The sequence below is a fragment of the Dromiciops gliroides genome, chromosome 2 (genome assembly GCF_019393635.1).
Source record: "Dromiciops gliroides isolate mDroGli1 chromosome 2, mDroGli1.pri, whole genome shotgun sequence".
In the NCBI taxonomy this organism is placed as follows: domain Eukaryota; kingdom Metazoa; phylum Chordata; class Mammalia; order Microbiotheria; family Microbiotheriidae; genus Dromiciops; species Dromiciops gliroides.
The window spans coordinates 362810080-362832057 of NC_057862.1; the positions used below are offsets into that span (position 1 = coordinate 362810080).

Genomic DNA, 21978 nt, shown 5'->3' on the forward strand with positions numbered 1-21978 from the left:
GTGAGTGTAATTCTTTACAGAGGAATACCTAAGGACCCCCACCCACTTTTCCACTAGGATTGTTGTGAGGATCAAATGGGATAATACTTGTAAAGCACTTTGCAAATTTAGAAGCTCTATATAGATGCTAGCTATTATTAATATTTTCCCTCTCTGGGTTTCTTAGGCTCAAAATCCTTGGCCTAAAAGGGTCACATAGATTTGCTCAATAAAAAATGGATGTGATGGGAATTTCTGTCTCCCTCCATTATTCCCTCTGTTCTAATCATAGTTACTGAGATCACAGATGGGGTAAGGTATCATAGGCCCTCAGAACTTTCCTCAAACCACTTTGTGGTGAAAGTGTCCTTAGGGCTTTCTATGGAGGGGCTGAAGATTAGACGTGTTTTCAGTCTCTTTTCCTCTTTTTTCAGGCTCCATCTGGGTATCGGTCACTCAGCAGACATTTATTAAGCTAGGTGGTATAAAGGAAGCTAGGTGCCACAGAAGATAGAGTGCTGGGCCTGGAGTCAGGAAGACCTGAGCTCAAATGTAGCCTGAGACACTTCCTAGCTGTGTGACCTGGGCAAGTCACTTAACTCTGTTTGCCTCTGTTTCCTCATCTGTCCAATGAGCTAGAGAAGGACATGTCAAACCACTGCAGTATCTTTGTGGAGAAAACCTCAAATGGGGTCACAAAGTGTGGGAACAACAATAACAACATGTTAGGCACTGGGTAAAGTACTGGGGTGGGGTTGGGGGTGGGAGTGGGAGGTGGTACAAAAGAAAGGAAAAGATAGCTCAGTGCCCTTAATGAGTTTACATTTCAGTGGGGAGATAGTATGTAAATAACGAGATTATTGGACTCATTCTTCTTTAAAAATTTTTTTTTGTGGGGTATTGGGGGTTAAGTGACTTGCCCAGGGTCACACAGCTAGTAAGTGTCAAGTGTCTGAGGCCAGATTTGAACTCAGGTACTACTGAATCCAGGGCCGGTGCATTATCCACGGCGCCACCTAGCTGCCCCCGATAACTAGATTATTGGGACAGCTAGGTGGCAGTGGATAGAGCACTGACCCTGGAGTCAGGAGGACATGAATTCAAACCTTACCTCAGACATTTACTAGCTATGTGATCCTGGGTAAGTCACATAACCCCTTTGCCTTAAACATCTGGGGCCATCTCCAGTCGTCCAGATATATATCTTGCCACTGGATCCAGATGGCTCTGAAGGAGAGAGCAAAACTAGTGACCTTGCACAGCCCTCCTTCACTTAAATCCAATTGAGTGCAAATCATGACATCACTTTCCTATGTCATGGTCCTCTTCAAGATTGAAGGACAAACAACAACAACTAGGTGTAGGCATGACATATGCCTGGTAAATGAAAGGTAAGCCGAGAAGAGATGGCCTTAGCACTTGGGGGATGCTTAATTACTCCTCCTTACCTTGGGCAGCATTTATTTGAGAACCTGCAGACTTCCCAAAAAGTCATTTCAGCAAGAAAATAAGGACCATTTCTGAGTACCTGCGGCCCCTGAGGCTGCTTTTCCCTTTGATTTCTTCCCTGCTACCCTCCTGGGTTATGACCCCCACAGTTCCCTTTCAAAATAGGACTTGCTGCCCATCAGATGAAAAGGGCAGGGCGTGGTGAGTGAATATATTTCTATTGGAGTCTTAACAGTTTCCTTTGAAAGAGAGTAAAGAAAAAAGAGACAAAACCATTGCTCTTTCTCTTCAGGGAAACAATTGAAAATGGTCCAGAGAGTCTGGGAACTGCAGGAGTCAAGAATCGCTATTGAGGTCTTAGCACATACGCACTGCTTCTGCCAGAGGAAGAGACCAGCCGGGAGCATCTATTCAGCCACTTAACCTGGAAGGATCAGGTATGGATGGACAATAGATGGTGAGTTTAAAGAGATGCAGACTAGAGGCTCAGGCAGCCTCACAACCTTGCAGGAACCTTGGAAGGTTGGCGTTCTAAAGGAGGAAGCTTATGGCTCATCCTGTCTCCCCAAAGGCTCATTAGGTTAATGGAGCCTACAACTCTCTGCCTTGGTTTCCATTGGATTAAATGGTCGAAAAGGGAAAACTTGAGGTTTCCTAAGTTTTAATGTTCCATCTGTATATTGTATAGAGGTGGTGAGATGTGATAGAAATAACAGTGTAGAATGTTCCCTTCTCATCTCCAACTCAGTGGCATCCTGAGTGTGGTAGGAGCAATATTTCTTAAGGCCCTGCCACGTTAACTGGGATAGTGTTTTCTATGGCCCTATCCCATGTAGACTAGCTTAATTTTGGGGAAAAGATGCTGAAACTGTCCTTGAGACTTACTTGGCCCAGGGGACCGCCCTTTGAATCACTGACAAAGTTTTCTGGTGCACTAAGTACAAAATGCTAGCCCACAAAGAGTCATAAGCTCCTCTTTCAGACTTCTGACCAACAGACCAGTGTGGCCAGCCCAGAACAAGGAAGTAGCACTCAACTTAATCCACGCTGCATCTCCTGAATATTCCTTTGCTACTATGAGTAAGTAAATCTCCTTTTTCTTAACTGTTAAGTGGTCTAGGAGTATCTTCTTTAATTCCAGTTTTGAACCTGAAACATCAGACTAGCCTGAGCTTCTTTTTTTTTTTTCTGATAAAAGTATTTTATTTTTTTCCAGTTAAAAAACATGGTTAGATGCCACAGGGTAGGTGGCAATGCCTTAACCATATATGTGTTGTAAAGACCATTAGAACCTCTTCCATCCTTCTCTCCTTTCATACAACACCCTGAGCTTATTCCAACTAGATTCCTTCCGAGCACAGCTCAGGTGCTACCTCCTATGTGAAGCTTTTCATGATCTCTCCAGGTATTAGTACTCTCTCCCTTTTGTGATTACTTTCTGTTTTGTTTTTGTTTGTTTTTTCTGTATGGTGCAATGAGGCTTAAGTGACTTGCCCAGGGTCATACAGCTAGTAAGTGTCAAGTGTCTGAGGACAGATTTGAACTCAAGTCCTCCTGAATCCAAGGCCAGTGCTTTATCCATTGCGCCACCTAGCTGCCTCCTACTTTCTATTTTTTAATGAAATGTTATGTTTTGTAATGAACAAAAATCTATTTTCTTTCCCTTGAAATAGAAAGAAAAACCCAAACTGTTGCCACAATCATAGTTGAGCAGAACAAATTCCTGCATAGGCCATGTTCGAGAAACTTTATCTTGATCTGTCGCTTGAGTCTATCACCTCTCTGTCAGAAGGTGGGTAATATGGTTTTTTTTTTTTTGGTAAGGCAATTGGGGTCAAGTGACTTGCCCAGGGTCACACAGCTAGTAAGTGTCAAGTGTCTGAGGCCAGATTTGAACTCAGGTCCTCCTGAATCCAGAGCCAGTGCTCTATCCACTGTGTCACCTAGCTGCCCCTGGTGGGTAATATGTTTGAGCATGAGTCCTGTGCAATTTTGATTAGTCATTGTCTTGATCAGAATTCTTAAGTCTTTCAAAATTGTTTGCTTTTATAATATTGTTTATTAAATAAATTGTTCTGCTATTTCTGCTCATTCTGCTTTACTCATTTACTTAGGCTACACAATTCAAACAAGTCTCCCCAGGTTGCTCTGAAACCACCCCATTCACAACTTATTATGGCACAATAATATTCCATTACATTCATATGCCATACTTTGTTCAGCTATTACCCAATTAATGATCATCTCCTTGGATTCCAGTTCTTTGCCACCATAAGAGACTGGCTATAACTATTTTTGTACATAGGAGTCTTTTTTCCTTTTCCTTTGGTCTCTTTAGGTCATAGAACTAGTAGTGGTATCACTGTGTCAAAGGGTATGCACAGTTTAGTAACTTTTGGGGCTATTTTCCAGAATGGCTGAATCAGTTCACAGCTTTACTAACAGTGCATTAATATGCCTGTTTTGCCATAGCTCCTCCAGCATTTTTCATTTTGCATTTTTTGGTGAACTTTGCTAATATGATGCTTGTGAGGTGGAACATCAGAGTTGCTTTAATTTGTATTTTTCTAATTATTAGTGAATTGGCACTTTTAAAAAATATGACTATTGGTGGTTTGGATTTTTACTGCCTATTCACATCCTTTGAGCATTTATTATTTGGGAAAATGGCTCATTCTTATAAATTTGAATCAGTTCCCTAAATATAAAATTATTTTGTATAACTTCATGTATTTTTTGAATTTACTTATCTACATATGTGTAGTATCCCCCATTATAATGTAAGCTCATTGAAGACAGGGAGGGTTTCTTTGTTGAATTGAATCTAAATGAAGAATGAAGGCCTTTAAATCAGTAGATACCAAGTTTCATTTAGAATTTTGTCACTTGCTAGCTGTGTAATCTTGGAAAAGGTATCTAACCTTTCTATTCCTCAGCACCTTCATCTGTAAAAGGAGAATAATATAACCAGCAATGCCTACCTTATGAAATTGTTCTGAGGCAAATACTCTATAAACCTTATTATTTTGTTCAGTCATGTATGACTCTTTGTGACCCCATTTGGAGTTTTCTTGCAAAGATACTGGAATATTTTTCCATTCCTTCTCTAGCTCATTTTACAGATGGGGAAACTGAGGCAAACAAGGTTAAGTGACTTGCCTAGGGTCATAGGGCTAGGAAGTATCTGAGGCCAGATTTGAGCATGAAATTTCCTGATTTTAAGTCCAGTGCTCTATCCACTGTGCCACAGCTTCCCTCCCCCACCATCACAATAGAATGTAAGCGCCTTGAGGGACAGGTACTGACTGTCTTTGCATTTTGCCTTTCTTTCTCTGGTGCCTGGCACATTTTTTGGGGGGTCAGAATCTGTGATTTCACTGGTATACTGAGTTTGAGATGCTTATGGAACACCCTGGTGGGGATGTCAAACAAAAAGTTGTTGATGTAGGATGTGAGTCAAGGAGAGAGAGTAAGGATGGATATAAAGACCTGGAAATCATTGGTAAAGAGAGGATAATTGAACCCATGAAAGATTATTCAGAAAGAAAGTATAACAAGGGAAGGGAGCAGGATCTGGGACAGAGCCTCAGGTTATACCCATGCAAAGGTGGATGGGACATGGATGATACAGCAAAGAAGAAAGATCGGAAGAAGAGAGTTAGCATAACCCACTCTTCAATGGGCAAATTATCACCTCAGCTGAGGACTCTAGCTGAAGCCACATACTCAAAACAGAGAGAAATCTCTTAACATCATGCCTGGGAAGCTATGCAGGGGATCAGTGGAGCTTTATCAAGCAGGGACCATATGAGGCCAGTAGGGAGCAATGCCCAGCAAAGCTGACATGCCAGGTTCACATGGTGAACCTGGACCAAAAGTCCAGTAGACACTGCACCTTTGGCGAAGATTGCAAGCCATATGAGAGTAGCGGGGACCCTGAAATGTCAGAGGCATGATGTGCCCTTTTTCATGGGTTTTCTAGACTATGTGTCTGCCCTAGGATTCATGTGCTTCTGTTGGGGCCAATATTTCCACTGATGCTATAACTTCATGAGCTGTGTATCCTGGGTTTATGGGGGAAATGTTTCATTGCTACTTTTCTTCTTATGCAATTTCATTGAAAGCCTCTGTTTTTAAGCACTACCTTTTACATGATGCCTTTCCTGATGTGCTCTAACAGCTAATACCCTCCCCCATCACTCTGTATTTATTTATTATTGTTTTTGTTTTGTTTTGTTTTGTGGGGCAATGAGGGTTAAGTGACTTGCCCAGGGTCACACAGCCAGTAAGTGTCAAGTGTCTGAGGCCGAATTTGAACTCAGGTCCTCCTGAATTCAGGGCCAGTGCTCTATCCAGTGCGCCACCTAGCTGCCCCACTCTGTATTTATTTTGCGTATTTTTGAATATCCCTGTCTTCGTGTATGTTGTCTCTCTCAATAGAACATGAGTCCTTTGAGGGCAGTGTTTATTTTGTTTTTATAACCTCTGCCCTGCACAGTGCTTGGCACATAGTATGTACTTAAATGCTTGTTGATTAAGTGTTTCTTCTGGCTGACTAAAATGATAAACACAATGGTGGGAGCTTGTAAGCTGTAGCTTTGAGTGGATGTGGGCCCTGATTGCACCTTGAACTTGGGATAGCTTTCTCTGGGCAACATTGTGTGAGTTGGGGCATGTCTCTTTTGCTATACCATGTTGCTGTGAATACAAGATCCATAAAAATTTAAGAACTATATTTGTAATAGATTGCTATCATGCTGAATACAGATAACCTCTTAGCTACAAGGAATAAGAAGTGTTCAAACCTAGTGGTAGAATTGAAAACCATATGGGAGTAGATTGAAGTATATGCCATCTTAGCGGTCCTGTCAGTTTTCTGAGTTGTCTGAAAGATGCCTCCAGTGAATCTAAGGGAGATGAACTTATATATAATATTCTTATGTAACTGCAAAAAGCACTGATTTGGGCCATGTGTAGTGGTTTTCACAACATAAGACATGAGAATAATAATAGCAAGATAGTGACTTGTTCTTCAGTCATTTTGACCTGACCTTCCCCACCCAAAACCGATGAGGATGATAGCCAATGATAATCATAAGAGCTATGCACGGCATAGTGCTTTAAGGTTTGAAAAACACTTTATATACATTATCTCAACGAACACTTCTCTAACCTTCCTTTCCAACCTTACTAACATTTATCTATATTCCAAATAGTCCTTCTTGCTGCTTCTTACAAATGATAATAAATTTTCCTTCCTCTATGCTTAGAGTAAATGCCTTTCTCACCTCAATTTCATAGAATCCTTATTTCAAAACTTAACTCAAATGTCACCTCCTACTTGAGACCTTTCTTGATCTCCTCAACTGCTAGTGATTTCTCAAACCCTCATTACCTTGCATTTATATTGTATATGTTTTTTATATCCATCCATCCATCCATCCATCCATCCATCCATCCATCCATCCATCCATCCATCCATCCATCTACCTGTATGTCTATCACCTATCTTATACAATTACCCATCCATCTATCTAATCCCTTCCTCCTTTCCTTCTCCCCTTCCTCCCTGCCCTCCCCTTCCCTTTCTTACCTATCTATTCATTTATCTTATCCATCTCATCTTTCTTTTCTGTCTACCTGTCCATCTATTTATTTATCTATCTAGTCATCTTTCTTATCTGTCTATTCATTTATCTTATTTATCCAGCAATCTATCTACCTATCTATTAATCTCTCTCTTCAACTCTCTCTCTATCTGTCTGTCTATCACTAGGTGGCACAGCAAGATAGAATGCTGGGCTTGGAGTCAGGAAGACTCATCTTCTTGAGTTCAAATCTCACCTCAGACACTTATTTGCTATGTGACCCTGGACAAGTCACTTTACCCTGTCTGCCTCAGTTCCTCATCTGTAAAATGAACTGGAGAAGGACATGGCAAACCAGTTTAGTATCTTTGCCAAGAAAACTCCAAATGGGGTCATGAAGAGTTGGATACTACTGAAATGACCAAATAACAACAAAATCTTTCTTTCTCTCTCCCTGCCAATGCTGTTTTCCCCTAGTAAAATGTATGCTCCGTGAGGGCAGGGCCTATTTGATTTTTATTCTTGTATCTGTAACACCTTGTATAAGGACTTGCATTAGTAGATACTTAATAAATGTTTGTTGAATGATTAATCCTCATAACAATCCTGTGATGTAGATACTCTTTATCATCTTTATTTTATCAATGAGGAAGTTGAGGCCCAGAGAGGATAAGACTGGTAAGGTTCTTTCCCGATATAAATCTATAATCCTCTGATCCTGAGTGATGTGCTCCCATTACATAGATAGTAAGCGTAGAGCTTGGATTTGAATTCAGACTCTTAGGCCCCAGTGCTTAACTCTCCTTATGGTTTCTACCCTGCATTGGCCAGTGCATAGGTCACATCTGGACACCGGGAGTTTACATGTGAGCTTCCAGATACAGTGGGGAGAAGCTATGGAGAAGGAAAGGCAGCTAGAGACCGGCCCACCATGCACCTTTTCCATGAAAAATGTCTGTGCTCAGCACCATAAATCCCATGTTTATCCATATTTATATCTGCTATTGCTGAGTGAATACCTGATTAAGGGATGCAGCTGCCGAATGAATACGTTTGTTGCTCATCAAACGGCCCCATAAAAGCCTGTGATCATCAGGCCTATTAAAAGCCTTCATTCACTCAGCGGAGAAATCTCCCACATGTACCAGTCTCTCTCAATATCACATCTAATGAAATGAGTAGCCGATAGACAAAGGAATGTATTCAAGAGTAAATTAACTGTCTCAGGAATATGCATTGGGAAGATTGCAGCCTGCAAGCTATGGAGACAGCACATTTGGCAAATCGGTGTAGCATTTAACTCTTGGTAAGTTGTATGTGCTGATTTGGTTTCCGGGTGAGAGAGGGTAGGAGTCTTTCAAGCTTCCCAGAGAAGTATGTTGGGTGGACCAAGCACTGGGCTAGGATACAGGGGTCCTAGCTTCTAATTCTGACTCTACCCCTGACTTACTGGTGACTACTAACTGAGTTACTCTGGTTTCCTCATCTGACCAAAGAAAAATACATATAGATTTACAACAGGGAAAGGGACTGGAGGGTGGTGATCTGCAAAGAATGGGTCTAAGTCAGGAGTGTTCTGGACCAAGCTTAAAAGGCTCTTGAGAACCAATTGTTAAATTTTCAGTGTGAGCATTTATACTTTGGAAATTGGCAAACTATAAACCAGCTCTTGATTTATTGTTTCCTTGATTATAAAGTGATGGAGAAAACATTAAGAATACAGATTAAACTTAAAAGTATATCCTCTCTCTCTCTCTATATATATCTATATATCTATATTTCCCCCCACCCCAGAGAGCCAGTTGTTAAATATTTACTAGCATACTGACTGTCTAAGTCCATACCCTCCTGGTGCTTTTTCTCTCAGAGATCTAGCTTTGCAAAATTCTCCACTGAGAAACCAAGGGATCCAGGTTTCTGTAATAAGCATTGAAAGGCAATAGGAGTTAGTTACTCGGTTAGGTGTTAGGCATGGATTTCCTGGGGACTTTATGCAGGTCCTGGATAGATCGATGTGGTCCCCGCATGGAGTGATATGTCCTCTCCTGACTGTTCTTAGACACTCTGACCTCTTTCATGGCTGTCTGAAGTTCTTCCATGGAGGTAACAGCTGCAGCTTCCAGCCGGCCACCTTTATCACTTTCCCTCTGTTGCTGTCCACTGTGTGTCATCCTGTGGATATCATAGAGGCTGATGAAGTGCTGGTAGGGGTAGCTGTTCAGCTGGACACTCTAGAACTACTTAAATCAATCAACAAGTATATATCAGGCACCTACTATATTCTAAGCAATGTACAGTGCCAAGTTATGCAAATACAAGTGAGAGGGTTTCTGTCTTCAGGGAACTTATGTTCTACTGTGAGAATATATATATTCACAGGTATACACTATGCTCACAGATAAGTAAATACAGGATATATACAAAAACACATAGTGATGAGAGGAATGTTCCCCTAATGAGGATAGGAAGCAATCTTAAAGCCAGTGGCATTTGAGTTCCAAATGGGCAGCTAGGTGATGCAGTGGATAGAGTGCCAGGTCTGGAGTCAGGAAGACTTATATTCCCAAGTTCAAGTCTGGCCTCAAATACTTACTAGCTGTGTGACCCTGGGAAAGACAGTTAACTCTGCTTCAGTTTTCTCATCTGTAAAATGAGCTGGAGAAGGAAATGACAAAGCACTCCAATATCTTTGCCAAGAAAACCCCAAATGGGGTCATGAAGAGTTGGATACAACTGAAAACAACTAAACAACAACAAGAGGGGTTCTAAGATGTAGAGGAGGAGAGCATTCCAGGAGGTGTGGGGCTTAAAACTCTCATGTACCTGAAGAACCCCTGAATGGGATAAACTGAGTACTTGCTCATTGCTTCTATGATGTTTTTATTATATTATTGGGCTTTCTTTATCTCAGTATTATTCCAGTTTTTCAAGAGGAAGGACAGTCTTGTTTTGTCTTTGTCCTCTCAGCATCTAGCATGTTGCCTGGCACATAGTAGGACCATAGCTCCGCCTTTGTTGCCCAGTTACTTCAGAATCCATCATCAAGGAATGTTTTGGCATAAGGCTTCCTGGGAGGGCTTTGTGAAGGTGTCTAAAATGATTCACAGATACCCTACCAAGGTAGTCCTGTTATGTTATTCCATGTGGGTATCTCTATTACTTAACATAACCCTTCTTAGGAAGCAACTAGGTAGCTCAGTGGATGGACCACTAGGTCTAGAGTTAGGAAGACCTGAATTCAAATCCAGCTTCAGATACTTATTAGCTGTGTGACCCTGGGTAAGTCACTTAACCTCTGTTTGCCTTGAGAGTGGCACTGGAGAAGAAAATGGCAAACAACTCAGTATCTTTGCCAGGAAAATACCATGGACAGCACAGGTGCGCTATGCTCTACAGGGTCACAAAGAGTCAGACTTAATTGAATGATTAAACAATAACGCTTCTTACACATAGGGAGAGAGGTTGAATGGAAGACTTACTTTCTGAAAAATAGACTTTCCCTCTACTAATTCTATTCTCAAGCCTTGCTTGGAACTGGCTTCTGTTTCTAACACGTTCTTGGCTCTTTTTAGCTCACTGACTTTGTCTTTTGGTTTCTGACACCATCTTGTTGTACTGCTTTCTTGGTCTCTACCAATTCTAGGACTTGACTTTCCTTCTCCCCGCTCCCTGAGTGCTTCATTACAACGCCACTGCACATGAGAGCACACACACACACACACACACACACACACACACACACACACACACACACCCTTCCGCATGGGATTTTTCTTCAGTGGGACCCCTTAGTTTCAGCAGCACCATGAACCCTGCCAAGCCAGGGTCTTCTCTAGATGGATTAGGTGGAGAGCATCATAGGACAATGTACAAGTACTGATCTGGGTTCAAATTCTGGATGACACTTACTAGCTGTGAAGTAAGTCCCTTTACCTCAGTTCCCTGATCAGTAAAATGGAGATAATGATCCTGGCACTATGGACCTCCCAGGATTGTTGCAAGGAAAACACCTTGCCACTCTCAATGCCACCTGCCTTCTAGAATGGTGGAATGAAGCTGCATCTTAGGGCCCCTTTGTTTCTTAGTATCTTGTTTGTTGCCAAGGAGGAAGGGAAATATTTCAGCTCGGCAGCTTTTGTGGCAAATTTATCCGAGTTGCAAAGCTCCCTGCTGGGTGTGTTTGTATCTGCCAACTAGGAGAAAAACAACAGCAGTAACCAGAAGAAAACAATTCTGTTTCTCTGAAGCCCTGGGTCCTGACTCACCATTATGGTGCTTCCAAGGGTCTTCGTGATTCACTCTATCCCTACAGATCTCTCCCTCAGGAAGCCAGAAGACAGCCAACTTGCTCACGAGCAATGCCCACGGACTGTTAGCAGTACACCATCATCTCACCATTTCCAAAGACATATTAACCACCTTCTACTATTTTGGATAGTAAGGCCCCATGTTCATGATTGACACTGGAGACTGTGACACAATCTATTCAAGGAAGATGGACTAATAATATGGACAATCTAATACAAGCAGAAGGAGATGGTTCTCTAAGTGCTGGAGGAATATTGGAGGGCATGGAGGTGATTGACCTATGAGCTTCCCAGAAGGAGGAGTCTGGGAGCCGCCATTTCCCCCTACTTCTCACCTGCCAAAGTGAAACTAGGTGTCAGTCACAGTGTGAATGTGTGTGTGTGTGTAATCAGCTCATTTGTAGTTGAATATGTAAGTTCTCCTTTCTTCCCTCACTTAGAATCCCTTTGTTGTTCAGTTGTTTCATTCCTGTCTGACTCCTTGAGACCCCATCTGGGGTTTTCTTGGCAGATTGTGGAGCAGTTTGCCATTTCCTTCGCCAGCTCACTTTACAGAGGAGGAAAATGAGGCAAACAGGGTTAAGTGACTTGTTCAGGGTCACACAGCTAGCTAGTAAATGTCTGAGGCCTGACTAGAACTTGAAGATTAGTCTTTCTGACTCCACCCCTAGCACCCTTTAAAACCTGTCATCTATACCAGACATTTTCTGATACTCCCAGCTTCTAATGCCCTTCCCTCTTCAAACTACTTTGGCTTCACAGGGGTTTTGTATTTCTTTCTTTGTGTGCATATTGTTCACAGTCCCCACACTTCTTGCCAACAGAATGTAAATTTCTTGAGGGTGGGGATCATTTTGTTTTTTGTCTCTGTATCCTTAATACCTAATGCAGTGCTTGGTATATGGTTGGTGCTTAATATATGCTTGCTGAATTGGAAGTGGGGGCCAATGCTTTCCTTTATCCTGCTCAGTCAGAGATGAGGTTTTTAAACCCCATTGGGAGGTGGGTATGGAGAGGAAGTATATTTTGCATTTGGACCCCTGATAGCCCCAAGATGAGTCACCTCAGTGTGAATGGGAGAGGAATGAAAATCCTGTATGCGCTTGAGCCATAAACACTCATTGACTCCCATCATTCAAATCCAGCTTCTGATGTTTACTTCCTATGTGACTTTGGGGACATCATTTGCCATTTCTAGGCCTTGGTTTTCTCATGTTTAAATAAGGCAATTGGAATAGGTGGCCGCTGAAGTTCCTTTAAGCTCTAGGTCTGTGATCTCATGACCCCGTCAAAATACTGCTCTAGTATTAACGAGACCAATAAATCACCTTTCACTTTACATAGACTGTTACAGGCTACAAAACAGTTTACATCCACAATTTTATTCAATCCTCTTAAAAGCCTTGAAAAGCAAGGCAGAAATTATTGTTCCCATTTTATAGATGGAAAGATTGAAGCCCAGTCAGGAGAAAGTTTTTGGCTAATAAGCAGTAGGGGCCATCTAGAGTCAGGTCTGGCACTGTCAGGCCAGGGCCCTTTTTTCTTTAATTCTTCTAATATTTTAATTCTTTAAGGGTCTGTGATTTCAATGGTGAGAGTGCCTTTTTTTTTAAACCAATCAATCAGTGAATCAATGAGCATTTATTGAGTGCCTACTTTATGTCAGGTACCAACACAAACCACTTCCTCCTCACATCTTAGGATCAGAGATTGAAAGCTGGAATGGACCATAGAGAGATGATCTTTTAGAGATGCCTTGGCCAAAAATTTCATCCTCATGTGGCCCATCAGATGTTGGGTCTCTTTGAACTTGGCTGGTCTGATTCTAAGAAAAGTGCTATACTATGTGTCTCTAGGTCACATAGGAAGCTCTTCTGACTTTCTAGCTTGGTCTCCAGTGGCAGAGCCAGAGGAATCAGTATTCAGAGCCTGCCTCAGTTGCTCATTAGCTATATGGCCATGGGCAAGTCTTTCAACTTCCCTAAGCCTCACTTTCCTCATTTGTAAAAAAGTAATAGTGATCACTTGTTGGAACTCTCTCTTAGGGCTCTGGTGAGATTCAGTGGGATAATGTATGTAAAATGGTTTGCAAACTTTAAAGTGATTATCTATCTATCTGTCTATCTATCTGCCTATCCACCCACCCAGCCATCATCCATCCATCCATCTATCAACCATCCATCCATCTAGCTGTCTATCTACCCATCTACCCACCCACCCATTGTCCATCTATCCATTCATCTGTCTATCTATCTACCTGCCTACCCACCCACCCATCATCCATCCATCCATCTAGCTGTCTATCTACCCACCTACCCACCCACCCATCGTCTATCCATCCATCCATCCGTCTATCTATCTATCTATCTACCTGCCTACCCACCCACCCATCATCCATCCATCCATCCATCAACTATCCATCCATCCATCCATCCATCCATCTAGCTGTCTATCTACCCACCTACCCACCCACCCATCATCCATCCATCTATCTGCCTATTCACCCACCCACCCATCATCCATCCATCCATCAACCATCCATCCATCCATCCATCCATCCGTGTATCTATCTACCTGCCTACCCACCCACCCATCATCCATCCATCCATCAACCATCTATCTATCTATCTATCTATCTATCTATCTATCTATCTATCTATCTATCTATCTATCTATCTATGTCCATCCATAGATAGATAGAGAGAGGAGCCTTTGGAATTTGCTTTTCTCCCTCCTCCATAACTCATTGCAGGAGGACTTCAATAGAGGCTCCCCAGCAACAGTGCCTGCTTATAGTGTCCCTCCTTTTTCTAACTGATTGATTGTTACTAAGTCATAGGCTTAATATTAAGCTGAGGTAGCCAGGAGGTACATTAGAGGATTGGGTTTGGAATCAGGAACACCTAAGTTCAAATCCGGCCTTAGACACTTATTAGCTATGTGACCCTGGGCAAGTCGCTTAACCTCTGCCTCAGTTTAATCAACTATAAAATGGAGCTAATAACAGCACCCATCTCCCAGGGTAGTTGTGAGGTTCAAATGAGATAATACTGTTAAAGTGCTTAACACAGTGCCTGGCTCATGGTAGGGGTTTAATAAACGTTTATTTCCTTCCTTCTTTTTTTCCTTCTCCAATAAGAGAGTCATGGATTCACAGAGTCTCAGAGTTAGAAGGAACCTCAGAGGTCAGCAAGGTAAAATCTTACCTGAACAGGAACCTCCTTTCTAAAATCCCCGAATACAGTCATTCAACCTGTGCTCTAAGACCTCTAGGTAGTGAGAACCCACTGCCTCCAGAGAGTGTTCATGCTATCATTGGACATCTTTGGTTACAAGGAAGTGTTTTGGTTTTCTCCTGATACCTGTCATGGACCACACATGTAAAGGCATGGTGCTCTGCTAGGAGTGTCTTAGAGCATCTACTGCAGATGTGCAATAAGCATCTGATGGGAAGGAAAATCTAACTGGCCAAGATAAAGCTAAATGTTACCGTCTAAATCTGGGGCAGAGCTACATGCCTTTCCCTCACAACTTCCCACCCCTGGCCAACAACCAGGGAAAGGAGCTCTATTCCTGAACTCCAAAGAGAATCTTGCCTTTAGACTTCAAATACCTGATGTGTGATAGAAATATATATGTACATGTATATATACACATATATACATATATTCATATATGTGTATATAAAACACTATATATATATATATATATATATATATATATATATATGTGATGCAATTGGGGTTAAGTGACTTGCCCAGGGTCACACAGCTAGTAATTGTTAAGTGTCTGAGGCTGGATTTGAACTCAGGTCCTCCTGAATCCAGGGCCAGTGCTCTATCCACTGTGTCACCTAGCAGCCCCAAACACTGTATTTTAATTTTTCCATTATGTATGTTTTATAAATCATATACAAATATAATATATTATACATACATAATATAGAATGCTTATGGCAAACTTATAGATGATGCAAACTTAAGAGGTGTAGGTAATACGATGTATAACAAAATCTTGAGCCAAAAAAATCTCAACCATCTAGAATTATGGGCCAAACCAAATAAGAAAAAATGCAATAGGGATAAATATAAAATTCTATACTTGTGCTCAGAAAAATCAACTTCAGAACAGGAAATGACTGTTTATACAAAAGTTCCTTTACTGTTCCTGTGGAGTTTCCATATATCTATATCTATAATTTCTATCTCTATTTCTAGCTCTACCTATCAATCTATCTAGCTGTCTATCTATCTCCCTCTGTGTGTATATATGTGTGTGTATATAAATGTATATATATATATATAGATATATATAGATAGATAGATAGATAGATAGATAGATCATTCCAGTTCGATACTTCTCCTGAATATAGGAGAGTGAGGGAATTATTTGCCTAGCTATGGTTGTCCTCCTGCTACTCATAGAGATGGAAATCCCATTTCCCTTGGAGATGTGGCAGCTAGGTTGTATAGGGGATAGAGTGCCAGGCCTGGAGTCAGGAAGATCTAAGTTCAAATCTGGCTTCAGACAGTTACTAGTTGTGTGACCCTGGGCAAGTCACTTAACCTCTATTTACCTCAGTTTCCTCATCTATAAAATGTGCATAATCATAACATCTACCTCCTAGAGTTGTTGTGAGGATCAAATGAGATAGTAATTGTGAAGCACTTAGAACATTGCCTAGCACACAATAAATTGTATATTGTTGTGGTTGTTCAGTCTTTTTTTCAGTTGTGTCTGACTCTTCATGACCTCATTTGAGATTTTCTTGACAAAGATACTGGAGTGGTTTGCCATTTTCTTCTCCAGCTCATTTTGTAGATGAGGAAACTGAGGCAGTGACTTGGCCAGGGTCACATAGCTAGAAAGTATTTGAGGTTAGGTTTGAACTCAGGAAGATGAGTATTCTTCACTCTAGGTCTGGCATTCTATCTACTGAGGGCTCTATCCAGTGAGGGTTAAGTGACTTGCCCAGGGTCACAGCTAGTAAGTGTCAAGTGTCTGAGGCCAGATTTGAACTCAGGTCCTTCTGAATCCAGCACCAGTGCTTTATCCACTGTGCCACCTGGCTGTCCTTCCACTGTTCCACCTAACTGCTAAACAGTACATAAATGCTTATTCTTGTTCTTATTCTCCTTGGTTTTGCTCTTGTTCTTCTTTCTCTTTTTCTCATATCCATCTCCCTATTATATGTGGGTCAGACAACTCATCTGTTACATGTAAATTTATTTAGGTTTCATCTTTATTTATATTAGACCGGCATGGACCAACCATGGGTAATAAATACCCATCCAATTTTTCTCATGCCTTCATTTGTGTAAAATGTGTTGGTTAATTGTACTTATATAAGTCTTAGCTGTGAGTTGGTAGCTTGATTACCAGATACTTTTTGCATTTTATTGTTATTTAGAATGAGATTTTATTTCTATACGCATTTCCCCATTACTATGAAGAAATGTTGACGTATTTTATGGATTTTCATTGTATCCTGTCACTTTATTAAAGGTTCTAATCTTCTCAATTAATTTCTTTTATTCTACAGTATTGTCTAAGTAAATCATCACATCATCGGTGATAATTTTATCTCTTATTTGCCAATAATATTTGTGCCTTTAATTTTTCTTTTGTCTTAGTTTTATCACCAATATTTTTAGAACTCTGTCAAAATAGCAGGGAGAGGAGACCTCCTTGTCTTACTCCTATATTTTTTGAGAAAGATTACAATATTTTTCTATTGCAAATAATGCTAGCTTTTGTGTATATAAATTATTTATATTTATTGATAATAATTAAAAAGATCACTGCAGGCTTTTCCTTTTTTATGGTTCTTAGCATAAATAAATTGTTTCCCTCTATAGGAACAGGGCAGGAACTTTTGTTTAAACAGGCCTCTCCCATTCTAAAGTTAATTTTTTGAGCACAAATATGGAAATTTGCATTTATCCCTATTGCATTTCTTCTTATTTGGTTTGGTCCATGATTCTAAATGATTGAGTTTTTTTTTTATCATGACTGTCATTCATTGTATTACCTATGCCTCCTAAGTTTGCCATAAACATTCCATCTCTGACTTTATTTAAACAGTTGATTAAAAATGTTAAACCTCATTATGCCCAAGACAGATCCTCGGGCCATCCACCAAAGACCTTATTCTAATTTGATATTGAACTTTTAATGACTTCTCATGGAGTCTGGCCATTCATTTGGGTTCGGATCCACCTAAATGTATTATCTGTCATCTGTCCCACACTTCTCTCTTTTTCATGAGTAGAAAGAATGACTTTATCAAATGCATTGTTAAAATCTAGGCAAACTATATTTACCTCATCCTTCTGATCTACTAGCATAATAATCCTGTCAAAAAAGGAAATGAGGTTAATTTGGCCCAACCTGTTCTTGATGAAATCATGCTGACTCTTTGTAATCACAACCTTCTTTTCTAGATGCTCAGTTTGTTGTTATTGTTTATTCATTTCAGTGTTTCAGTTATGTCCAACTCTTTGTGACTCCATTTGAGGTTTTCTTGGCAAAGTCACTGGGATCCTTTTCCATTTTCTTCTTCATCTGATTTTACAGATGAGGAAACTGAGGCAGGTTGCTCAAGTTCACATAACTGGTAAGTGTCTAAGGCCGGATTTGAACTCATGAAGATGAGTCTGACTCCAAGCCCCGTGCTCTTATCTCCTGTACCACCTAGCAGCCCAGAATGCTCAGTATCTCTCCCTTTAATAATACATTCTGGAATTTTGCCCATGTTTGAAGTCAACCTGACTTGCCTATACTTTCCCAAATTCATTCTCTTTTCATTTTGTAAAACTGGGCTATTTGTTATTCTCCAGTCTTGCAGTACCTCTCCCATCCTCCATAATCTTTCAGAGATCTCAGACAGTGGTTTAGCAGTAGCAGCTAGCTATTCTTTTTAGTATCCTGGAGTATAATTCATCTGTGCCTAGTATCTCGCACTTATCAAGGGCAGCTAAGTACTCTCTGATTTCCTTATTTATCTTAGGTATCAACTCCCTAATAGCCATCCTTGTTCTGTCCTTTGCAATGCAAAGATCATTCTCTTTGGCAGAGAGCTAGCTACGTAAGAGAAGGTTGACTTTCCTTTCTCTCCCTTGTCTCATCATTTCTTCCACTCAAGCAGTGGATGCAACCCTTCTTTGATATATTTTTTTCCTTATCATAGTTAAACCCCTCACCAATCCTTTTTTTTTTGGGGGGGGGGTCCTTGTCTTTCCTTGACAGCCTCAGCTCTCTATTAAGCATTTAAAATTTTATCCTCCATTCCCCCCCCCCACTCCCCCAGGCCTTTTTGTTTGTTTGTTTGTTTGTTTTTTGGCTCTTGATCAGAAATACTTCTTTCCCAGATTCATCTGATTATTTAGGTATACATATTTTTCAAATGATTGGCAGATGCTATAAATACTGTGACCAGTGATATTCTTTCCTTAAAGAACCCAGATTCACAAGTCATAGAAATCAAGGATTCCTTGAAGTGACAACATAGATTCATCTTTCTGCTTTAGTTTTGATAGCCACTTACCTGTCCTTTTTTAGCAATGAGGATCAGAGTCCTGAGTAATCCCATCACCCCTGGCTGTATGTTCGTGTCTTACTGGACAGAAATGCTAAGTCAGGCTTCTTCTAATTCTCTTGTGTGTGTGTGTGTGTGTGTGTGTGTGTGTGTGTGTGTGTACAATGTTCTCCTGGTTCTGCTCACTTCACTATACATCAGTTCATATAAATCTGGGCTTCTTCTAATTCTTAAAGGGGGAGTTCAGTGAGGACTAGCACATCTGGTGTGAGGGCTGCTCATCCACCTTTGGTGTCAACCTGCCAACTGACTCTCAACTGTGGCTCCAAAAATCTGTAACTGTAGCTGGTTTACTGTCTCTGCAGACAGGCTACACTAGGTTGAAGGTAAATGACAGGCCTCAAACCTTCCAGTGAGTTATGGGATGTCTGCCCCGAGCATGAGAAGACTTCCCTTGGTGGCATGGGTAGATGAGAACAATTTGTTCCAATGGCCATGAAGGCACTGTGGAGCACTTGGAACTTGGTCAAACATTGAAGACAGCAAGGTCATTCACTGAATCCTGGGCCACTGCCACTCATCTTGACTTTTGTCCTGCCAATGTACTTTGATGACTCTGGAAGAGAGAGTGAGGCTGAGGATTTGGTATAACTCTGCTTTACTTAAATTTGATTCACATACAAATCAAGACATCACCTCCTAATGTCATTGGTTCTCTTCAAAAATGAAGGACAAAACAATTCTCAGAGTGTCATTGACTTTATCTTCTATCCCTGAGTTCCACTTCTTTCTATGGGGCAGTGCCAGTGGTCACCAAGAGTTCTGTGGATTTATCAAATCAGATTGAACTAGGGCCACTGACCTACTGGCTAAACCCCAAATTTTTCTTGGCTTTGGCACAGTGAAGCTGGCTACCCACAGAGGTAGATAGCCATGCTTGGAAACAGTATGTGCCATATACTCTTTTTTTTTGGTGGGGCAATGGGGGTTAAGTGACTTGCCCAGGGTCACACAGCTAATAAATGTCAAGTATCTGAGGTTGGATATGAACTCAGGTCCTCTTGAATCCAGGGCCAGTGCTTTATCCACTGTACCACCTAGCTGCCCCCTGTGCCATAGACTCTTAGCACAGATTTGATAAGTAAATGAATAGTACATAATAAAGTATAATAAATAATGAATTAATGATATGTTGCTTAATGATAAACAAAGTCTAAAAATAAAATGTTTAACAAGTGGCCAGGAGCCCACAACTCTTCTGGATCTCAGAAGTTCCCCAGATATAGGATTGATTTGGATCCAGGAATCTAGAAAATGAACAGTTTGAGTCTGTTTCACTCCCTAGGGCTGCACTCTTTGTGAGCAGGTGGAACAGTATAAATGACATTGGTTTCACATGAAGTTCAACTCAGTTTCAGCAGAGCCAGTCTTCAGATGCTTATGTAGAAACTCTGGAGGGACTCTGTGGCAGAGGCAATGGACTCATGAGAAGATGAAAGCTTTTCTCTGTCTTGATTGTTTCATTTTTTTTTTTTTTTGGTGAGGCAATTGGGGTTAAGTGACTTGCCCAGGGTCATACAGCTGGTAAGCGTCAAGTGTCTGAGGTCAGATTTGAACTCAGGTCCTCCTGACTCCAGGGCCAGTGCTCTATCTACTGTGCCACCTAGCTGCCCCTGATTGTTTAATTTTTGATAGGGATTTCCAACCTCTTCTAGCCCCACATAGCCCGTCCTGTAGCATGGTAAGTTGTCTTGTGGCTGGCCTGGACAAAGCAGTCGCTACCATTGCTATGGTGCCTCACTGACTTTGATCTTCAGTACCATACCCCTGCTTGAAGTTGCTTTGTGTCACTTCCTGTGACCACCTCCTCTCTTATTCTCCAACTCCAAGCCCTGCCCCTCAGCAGAGGAAGGAAGGAAAGAAACAAGAATTTGTTAAGCACCTACTATGTGCCTGGCACTGCACTAAGCACTTGTGATCCTTGCAACACCCCTGAGAAGTAGGTGCTAATATGACCCCCATTTTACAGTTGAGGAAACTGAGGCAGACAGAGGTTATTTGCCTACAGTCCCAAGGACAGATTTGAACTCAGGTCTTCTTGACTCCAGATCCAGTGCTCCACCTAGCTATAGAGAGAGCTAGGGAAATCTTGCCTTCCATTCTGCTTCCATTGTGTTCAGATGGAAATTTACATTCATCCCTGTTGCATTTCTTCTAACTTGGTTTGGCATATAATTCTAAATGGTTGAGATTTTTTGGATCATGATTCTGTTCAATCTAATTTGGGTTGAGTTGTCTCTCAGGTACCATCTGCCCCTCCCGGATGATGACTAACAGTTCAGTTTCACCAACAAATCTCTCTGGAGCTTGTTCATATACCTGGTTTTAGGATTCTCTGTTTTACATACTGACAAGCCTCTGCTATTACCCTGCAGATCTCTTGCTTATCTGCTATTGACTCTGGTTTATGTGTTGTCCCCTCTGATGACCTTTCACTTAATACCTTCAAATATAATAATAATAATATAATTAATGTAACATAATATCATATGATAATATAATATTGATAACAATGATAACTCATATTTCTATATCACTTTAAGGTTTCTAGAGTGCTTTATCCACAACAACCCTTATTCGTATTATTATTATTATTATTATTATTATTACTTTTGTTTTACAGGTGAGGACACTGAGACGAAGAGATTAAGTGAGTCACCCAAGGATGGCCACCTGATCTAGGATTCTAATCTCCTGTCCAGAAGTTCATTACTCTTTTATGTTCTGTGGTACTGCCTCTCTATTATCACCTTTGAGAATGCCCAGCCTTTCCTCCCTTATGGCCCATCCCCTACCCCCAGAGCAAGTGGGACATACAACTAGTGAGTGTCAGAGTGGGTCCTTGAGTCCAGTGAAGCCTCCTGGCTCCAAGTCCAGCTCTCCTTCCACTACACTGAATCACCTCATTGAAACGACCTGTTTGATGCTGTAGGGCTCAGAAGATAAAGTGGCTTGTGCCAGAAGGAGCCCAGGAAGGACCGTGAGATATGAAAGCTCAGAGGCCAAAGATACTCAGAAATTAGCACTACTAATCTTTATTGCTTTTCCTCCTTGGCAA

The 21978-nt window shown here is 41.1% G+C and overlaps 1 pseudogene; it reads right to left on the bottom strand.

Annotated features, from left to right (window-relative positions):
• Positions 1-2645: 2645 nt before the first annotated feature.
• Positions 2646-2752, bottom strand: LOC122745147 (annotated as a pseudogene).
• Positions 2753-21978: the final 19226 nt, after the last annotated feature.